The sequence below is a fragment of the Callithrix jacchus genome, chromosome 1 (assembly GCF_049354715.1).
Source record: "Callithrix jacchus isolate 240 chromosome 1, calJac240_pri, whole genome shotgun sequence".
Lineage (NCBI taxonomy): Eukaryota > Metazoa > Chordata > Mammalia > Primates > Cebidae > Callithrix > Callithrix jacchus.
Window position 1 is genome coordinate 3,291,849 of NC_133502.1, and position 8,807 is coordinate 3,300,655.

Below are 8,807 nucleotides of genomic sequence, written 5' to 3' on the forward strand. Positions count from 1 at the left end.
CTATAATATCCATCCTTAGTAACCTGGATCTAACTGGTATTTGAGCCACTGACTTTTATTCATAGTTTTCCCTTTCTTAGTGTTCATGTTAGTAGCCTCCTCTCTATTTTCACATTGCTCTTAGTACATTTTATTGACAATGAAAGGTCCTATTTCAACTTAGTAAATCTTTTGTCTTCAGAATACACAGCAAACTTCCGAATACACATCCTACTATGACCACCTATATGTAGCAGGCAGGACGTTTAATTCCCTCTGATTTATTTATGAAAACCTGTGTTGTAAATGCTTTCTAACTGTGCACACTGTAGTGTCATCATTTTAAGTTAGTAATCCTACAGATCTCTGTGACAAACATATCCATTAAATTCAATAACGTCATTATCTTCAATCTTTGCCCAACTGTAACCATATAAATCCACATTTATTTTACTGCTTTCTGAAGGTGATTTATAGAAACTTGCAGAATGCGGCACCAGATGTGCAGGACTTAGAGCCTGAGGATTGTATAGCTGGGTTTTCTTTAGAGAATACAAGACCTTGAGGCAAATAGTAGTTCCCTCCAAGCTATTATTAAGGCTTCCCACAGAGGTCACTGTGAGAACTATCTCAGAAATACTCACTAAGAACAATGTACAACCTAACAATTACTAAGACCGTTTTCAATATCTACATCACCCCATTATGAGAAATTCTAAATCCAAATTCTCTGCAGCTTGATCAGATTAAAATAGAAATGAATAATTTTTTAATTATGAATAACCTATATTTTAAAATTTAGTCAACAAAGTAATATGAACATGATATAACCACTTTTAAAAATATGTATATATATTTATAATTTAAATTCTGGGAAATGTGCAGGTTTGTTACATAGGTATTCACGTGCCATGGTGGTTTGGTGCACCGGTCAACCCGTCATCTACATTAGGTATTTCTCCTAATGCTACTCCTTCCCCAACCCCTCACAGGCCCACTGTGTGATGTTCCCCTCCCTGTGTCCATGTGTTTCCATTGCTCAACTCCCACTTATGAATGAGAACATGCCATGTTTGTTTGTTTTTCTTGTGTTAGTTTTCTGAGAATGATCGTTTCCAGCTTCATGCAGGGACATGCATGAAGCTGGAAACGATCATTCTCAGCAAACTAACACAAACTCATCCATTTTTCTGGCAGCATAGTATTCCATGGTGTATATGTGACTCATTTTCTTTATACCATTTGACCCAGCATTTCCATTACTGGGTATATACCCAAAGAATTATAAATCATTCTACTGTAAAGACACATGTAACTGTATGTTTATTGTAGTACTGTTTACAATAGCAAAGACTTGGAACCAATCCAAATGCCTATCAATAATAGACTAGATATAACCACAATATTTTGATAAGTGTACATATATAGAGATAGTTATGTGTATGTGTATATGTGCATATAAGTATTTGTGCATATATGTATAAGTTTATATGTGAACATGTACCTATATATAACAAACATGCAAACCTATAATGTACATATTTTATTTCAAATAAGCATGGCATATATATCTGTGTTTTTCTATTTTTGAGATCTCTTGTTAAGATATTCTTTAGTAATAAATACAGAGTTAAGTTGCTGTACTTGAGAAGTGAATCCTGCCTATCTTTAACTACCTTGTAGAAATGAAATATTGAAGAGCAGGAATATGCATAGTTTTAAGCTGTAAGTGTATTTCTACAATATTTTTGATGTTCTCTTTCTAGGAGCTGAGAAAAGACAAATTCAGTTTGTTTAGTGATAGTGAGATGTGCAAGAAGGAAAGTGCAACATATTTCTAAATGGACCAGACTATTACGATGACAAGGATGCCAATGTCCTCAATGTGCTTACATATTGTCTTATCACGGTTCTCAATAATGATTACACAGTTAATTCTACTTAATAGATCTTCTGACTAAAATTAATAGAAGTACTCCATTTTAAAAATGTTTCATTTGAAACATTAATACTCATAAAAGAAGTTATGATATCAAAATGTACAAAAATAGGAAGGAAAAGAGAGTTAGTAAAAAACCTGTCATTACCAAATTACTTCCAGGGTCTTTAATTTCAGATATTATCTCTCTTTCTCTCTCTCCCTCTTCTCCGCCCTCTCCCTCTCTATTTCTCCCCATGTTATCTGAGGATTAGGATAAGAATTTATTTGCAAAATCTTATTTTTTTCCTCCTTAGCTGCCACTTTTTGAATATTTATATCAGTATACTCTAATATCTGTTTCTGGATATAAAAGTTTCTACAAATTTAAACAGACTATATAAATATTGGTAGTCATGGATGAAGATTATGTAAATCAGCTTCAGTTCTGCCCTGGAAACCAGGTACTCTGATCCACAGTATAAAGCACTGATGAGATACATAGTTGAGAATTAAGGTCTGCTTCTGATAGAAGATGAGGGAAAGAAATACACCTAAGTGGCAAATGCTTCATTATAAACAAGAGTCGTTCCAGGTTCTTAGGTGAATGCATAGAGACTGAACTTCCCTGTGTATTGTTCCCCAGTTGGTATGATCCTATTGCAGCCAAGCCATATTATACAAGATGTAGATATACATTTTCTGTTGAGTATGTAACAAATTATTTCAAAACTAGTGACTTAAAACATATTTATTATCTGTCTTAGAGTTCTAAAAGTCTGAAATACAAAATTGGTCAGCAGAGTTGTGTTCCTTTGAAGACCTCAAGAAAGAGTCTCTTTCTTGGCCTGTTCTGGGGTCTAGAGACTCCCTGCATTCATTGGCTCATGATCCATGCCTTTATTTTGAAAACCAAAACCGGCACCATGGTATCTTCATCTCTCTCTCTCTCTCTCTCCTGTCTCTCTCTCTCACACTCACACGCAGACGCACACACACGCACACACACAATTAACTTTCCTTCCATTCTCACGTTTCTATCTCTGTCCCTGACTCCCCTGTAATCTTTGTTACGACATTAGGCCAAACCAGGTAGTTCAGAATGACCTGCCCATCTCAAAACCCTTAACTTAATCATCAATCACCATTTATAATGTCTCTTTGGGAGTGCGAAGTAAAATATTCATAGATTCTGGGGATACAGTTGGAGATATATTTAGGGGGACATTATTCCCTCTAAACAAGAATGATTAATAAGGATAATTGACATTATATGGCATAAGGTAGTAATAACCCAGTTTCTAGACTCAAAGTTCTTGGTTTAAATCCTACTATTGTCATTTAATAGTCATGTTACCTTCTGTTATATTTAAACTATCTGGGCCTTAATTTTTATTAAATTATCATTTCTGATATTTAGTAAAATAATTTCAAAACCATAGCATAGTACCTGACTCGCAGTAAACTATCATTAATATTAACCAGAAGTTGAAAAAAATTAATATCCTGAATTTTAGAATGCTTCATTCATACCATTTACATGACTATCTTGAAAGGGAAAAAAAATCCTTCCAGCATCACTTCCTATGAATTCCCCATCAATTATTTGGTTAATATAATTTCACAGCTTTTATTTTTATTTTTTAAAAATAAAGTCGTACATGCATATAGCTTAGAGAATCAATCACTCTTTAAGGTTTATCATAAAAAGCAGCAAACCCCTGACTTCATCAACCACCTTCATTTTTTAACTCCCAGAGGCAACCTCTTTCAATTTTTTGAAACAGAGTTTCAAAGGAAAACTCTGTTCCTTTGGCATTTATTTATGTATAAACGACATGCTTATTCTGCTCTTTCTTGATGTTTTAGTTTGAGGCTTTCCCTCTCACTGGGAAAATGAATAAAAATCTGTCTTTGTTCTTCTACACTCTTACCACTCACACCTGTGCTTCCTATTTCCACTCTCTATGTAGGTACATTATAACATTCATTGGCTTAATTTTATGTTTTCTCTTAATTTTATAGAAATGATATTTTATATTTAGGTGATCATGTATTTTAGCGTTTATTCAAGGCCAGTTTTGAGAATAAAAGTATTAAAATTAGTACTAAGAAATGAGGTAAGAATCATAATATTAGGCAACTTTATATATAAAATAGAGTAATAATCAACAATGTCATTCACTTAATTAATATTTGATTTTTAGTGTATACTAATACATCTTAAGAAAAGAACGCTATAGATTTATCTTACAATGGCCATCTATTTAAACAATTTTATTTTTTGTCATGATTTCCAAATAAAATGAATGCAACTTTAATTCAAAATTCTATTCCTTCCACTATATTTTTTCTTCCACTTATTTTTATGGAGCGCTTGTCACTTTGATCTTGTTTATACTTATCTTTAAATTTATTTAAATTTATTAAACTTTGAATTTATTTTTTATGTAAGTGTACAATAGTGTCTCCATATCCTTATACTATATTGAATAATACATGAAGTCATTGATCTTTTCAAAAAATTTTAAAATGCTATTTTAATATGGCATTGCATATTGTGGAAATAAGTATATTTTTAGTCTCAACGGTTGTTTTATTACTTATATTACTGTGGCCAAATTGAAGATAATAAAAATACCCTAGGAATCCCAAAGGAAAATGCCTATTTTTTTTCCTCAGAGGTTTTGTGACAACTGTAATCTGTACACATGTGGATTTCAGTAAATTTTGCATCAAGATATAGAAAATATCTTAGTCTAAACACAGTACGTGTAGTTTACATAAAGGAAATATACCTTTACCAATTTAACACACAGGGAAATTAGATATTAATTATTGGACACACATCCAAGACAAACATTCCTTAATTATTCTCTTCTCAATACTTGCATATCTTAGGTAAAAATCAAAATTGATTATACACATGGAACACAGAATTTGTAAATTTGAATTTAAAAATTTTAACAATAAAAATCAATCTAAAATTTTTTTTTTTTTCTTTGAGACGTTGTTTTGCTCTTGTTACCCAGGCTGGAGTGCAATGGCGTGATCTCGGCTCACCACAACCTCCGCCCCCTGGGTTCAGGCAATTCTCCTGCCTCAGTCTCCTGAGAAGCTGGGATTACAGGCACGCGCCACCATGCCCAGCTAATTTTTTGTATTTTTAGTAGAGACGGGGTTTCATCATGTTGACCAGGATGGTCTCGATCTCTTGACCTCATGATCCACCCACCTCGGCCTCGAAAAGTGCTGGGATTACAGGCTTGAGCCACCGCGCTCGGCAATCTAAATATTTTTTGTTGAAAATATATTTGACTTTTACTGGGCTGGATTTTTTAACAGACTTAACAAACTTAAATACAAATATTAAACTGACTAGTTTTTTATTAAAACATGACTATTTATGTCCCTAACAGGTAGAGTCTGAGCTTCCCAAAGCCCAAAACTTAAAAAAGTTCAGTGCTTTAGGACTTTTGTGTCTTTCGTGTTCTGCTAATAAGCAAGCACAATACTTGACTCAGAAAAATTTTATACATAATCAAATGAATGTTATCCATCTACAATTTTTCTACTAAAGAAAACCCGATGCTCTGCTATGCTGTCTCTGTGACAATAAACTAAGCCAGAGCTTTGTGATTTGGGTCTACATATCCAGCAAAAATAGAATTTTGAATTGAATCTAAATGCTTTCCTGGAAAGATGTGAGAAATGTAATCTGCTTAGGTGTTGAGATTCAGATCTGCGTGTAATAAGGCGTTTTAAAACTTTAGATATAAAATCCTCAAATAAATCTGCCATTATACTATCATTCCCAATATAGAAATCCCATGAATAAGCACATTTATTTATATGATATCTTCTATAAATTTAAAAATTGCAGTTACATATCAAGATTTGTTTCTGTTGTTAAAATTATCTAGCAAGCAAATGCATTATTAAGCTGCAAATCAATAAAATAGCGTTAAAGACTAAATGACAGTTAATTAGCATTAAGTCCAATTATAGATGTTTTATACTAGATGATATAAATTTTTAATGTTTATATCTTTCATATATAGTATTTAAAATTCATTTTTAACTTCTGAATTTACATCTTTAGTTGTTTTTATTTAAACCCATAGACTTATTTATTAAAATATCAATTCTATTTTTAGAAATGTTACTAGTTTTCAGTTTATAGTATTTTTTCATCATCTGTCTCTTTACTTTAATGTGATTTAATCAAAAAAGATTTTCAAAAACCTGTATTTTTTTCTTCTTTGTTATTTGTTGCCTGTAATCTTACCTGGCGAACATCTTTTGCTGTACTTTGTTTTACACCAATATTTGTCAGTGATAGTTATCTAGAACTCGAAATACATCCAGATGATAAGATCACTTTTGCTAGTAGACTTATCGTTCAAGGCACCATCATTTCTCATCTACACTACTGTGAATGCCTTCTTACTGCTCTTCCTCCTTTTTTCCTTGTTCCAACCATCAGTTGTCTACAAAAAACTAGGGTAATTGTTTTAAAATATCACAATGAAATACTTGTTCACCCAAAACCTCCAATGACTACTCCCCTCACTTAAAATAGAATCAGAAGGACCGACACAATGGCTCATGCCTATAATCCCAGCACTTTGGGAGGCTGAGGTGGGTGGATCACCTGAGGTCAGGAGTTCAAGATCAGCCTTGCCGACATGGTGAAACCTGTTGTACTAAAAATACAAAAATTATCCGGGCACGATGGTACATGCCTGTAATCCCTGCCTTATCATGACTACAGTGGTACAATATGGCATAGCTTCACTCTGTTTCTTGGAGTGCTCTCACCAACCACAGGTTTATGTTACTTATCTGCTCTCTGCAATTCCTGTTAGCAGACCTAGACTCTGAACCCCAAATGCCCAGTCCATTGAGGTCTTTATGTAAGAATGAGAACATAAGAAATTTAAAGTAGTTTTTCTAATACATGAAGAAAGTCACTGGTAGCTTGATGAGGATATCATTGAATCTTTAAATTACTTTGGGTGGTATGTCCATTTTCACGATATTGATTCTTTCTATCCATGATCATGGAATGTTTTTCAGTTTGTTATTGCCCTCTCTTATTTCGTTGAGCAGTGATTTGCAGTTCTCCTTGAAGAGATCCTTCACATCAATTGTAAGTTTTATTCCTAGGTATTTTATTCTCTTTGTAGCCATTGTGAGTGGGAGTTCACTCATGATTTGGCTCTCTATTTGTCTATTATTAGTGTATAGGAATGCTGTGATTTTTGCACATTGATTGTGCATCCTGAGACTTTGTTGAAGTTGCTTATTAGCGTAAGAAGATTTTGGACTGAGACGATGGGGTCTTCTGAATGTACAATCGTGTCATCTGCAAATAGAGACAATTTACCTTCCTCTCTTCCTATTTGAATACACCTTATTTCTCTCTCTTGACTGATTGCCCTGGACTGAACTTTAAATACCATGTTGAATAGGAATGGTAAGAGAGGGCATCCTTGTCTTGTGCTGATTTTTAAGGGAAATCCTTCCAGCTTTTGCCTATTCAGTATGATATTGGCTGTGGGTTTGTCATAAGAAGCTCTTATTTTTAGATATGTTCCATCAATACCTAGTTTATTGAGAGTTTTTAGCATAGAGGGGTATTGAATTTTATCAAAGGCCTTCTCTGCATCTGTTAAGATAATCATGTGGTTTTTATCTTTGGTTATGTTTATGTGATAAATTACAGTTATTGATTTGCATATGTTGAACCAGCCTTGCATCCCAGGGATGAAGCTGACTTAATCAGAGTGGATAAGCTTTTTGATGTGTTGCTGGTTCAGTTTGCATTTTTTTACGAGGATTTTCACATTGATGTTTATATGGAACTAAAAAAGCCATTATAGCCAAGAAAATCCTAAGCAAAACAAAAAACAAGGCTGGAGGCATCATGCTACCACATTTCAAACTATACAGCAAGGCTACAGTAATGTAAACAGCATGGTACTAATACCAAAACAGACATAAACCAACAGAACAGAACAGAGGCCTCAGAAATAATGCCACATGTCTGCAACCATCTGATCTTTTATAAACCTGACAAAAACAAGGAATGGGGAAATTATTGAGGATTTTCACATCTATGTTCATATGGAACCAAAAAAGAGCTGTTGTCACCAAGAAAATCCCAAGCAAAACAAAATAAACAAGCAAAAAAAAAAAAAAAAACTGGAGGCATCACGCTACCAGACTCAATAAAGTACTGGCAAACGGAGCCAGCAATACATCAAAAAGCTTATCCACCACTCTCAAGTGGTGCTGCATATGACTAGCCTGTTTTCCTAACACCATTTATAATAGGATCTAATTAAACTAAAGAGTTTCTGTACAGCAAAAGAAATTATCATCAGAGTGGATAGGCAACTTACAGATTGGGAGAAAAGTTTTGCAGTCTATCCATCTGACAAGGGCTAATATCCAGAATCTACAAGGAACTTAAACAAATTTACTAGAAAAACACAAACGATCCCATCAAAAAGTGGGTGAAGTATATGAACAGACACTTCTCCAAAGAAGACATTTATGTGGCCATCAAACATGAAAAAAAGCTAATCATCATTGGTCATAAAAGAAATGCAAATCAAAACCACAGTGAGATATCATTTCATGCCAGTTAGAATGGTGATCATAAAAAAGTCAGGAAACAACAGATGCTGGAGAGGATATGGAGAAATAGGAATGCTTTTACACTCTTGGTGGGAGTTCTGGGATGCATGTGTAGAACTTGCAGTTTTGTTACATAGATATACATGTGCCATGGTGGTTTACTGCATCCATCACCCTGTTACCTACAAAAGGTATTTCTCCTAATCCTATTACTCCCCTATCTTCCCACCCCCTACTATGCCTCCCCAAGCACCCCAGCCCTCAA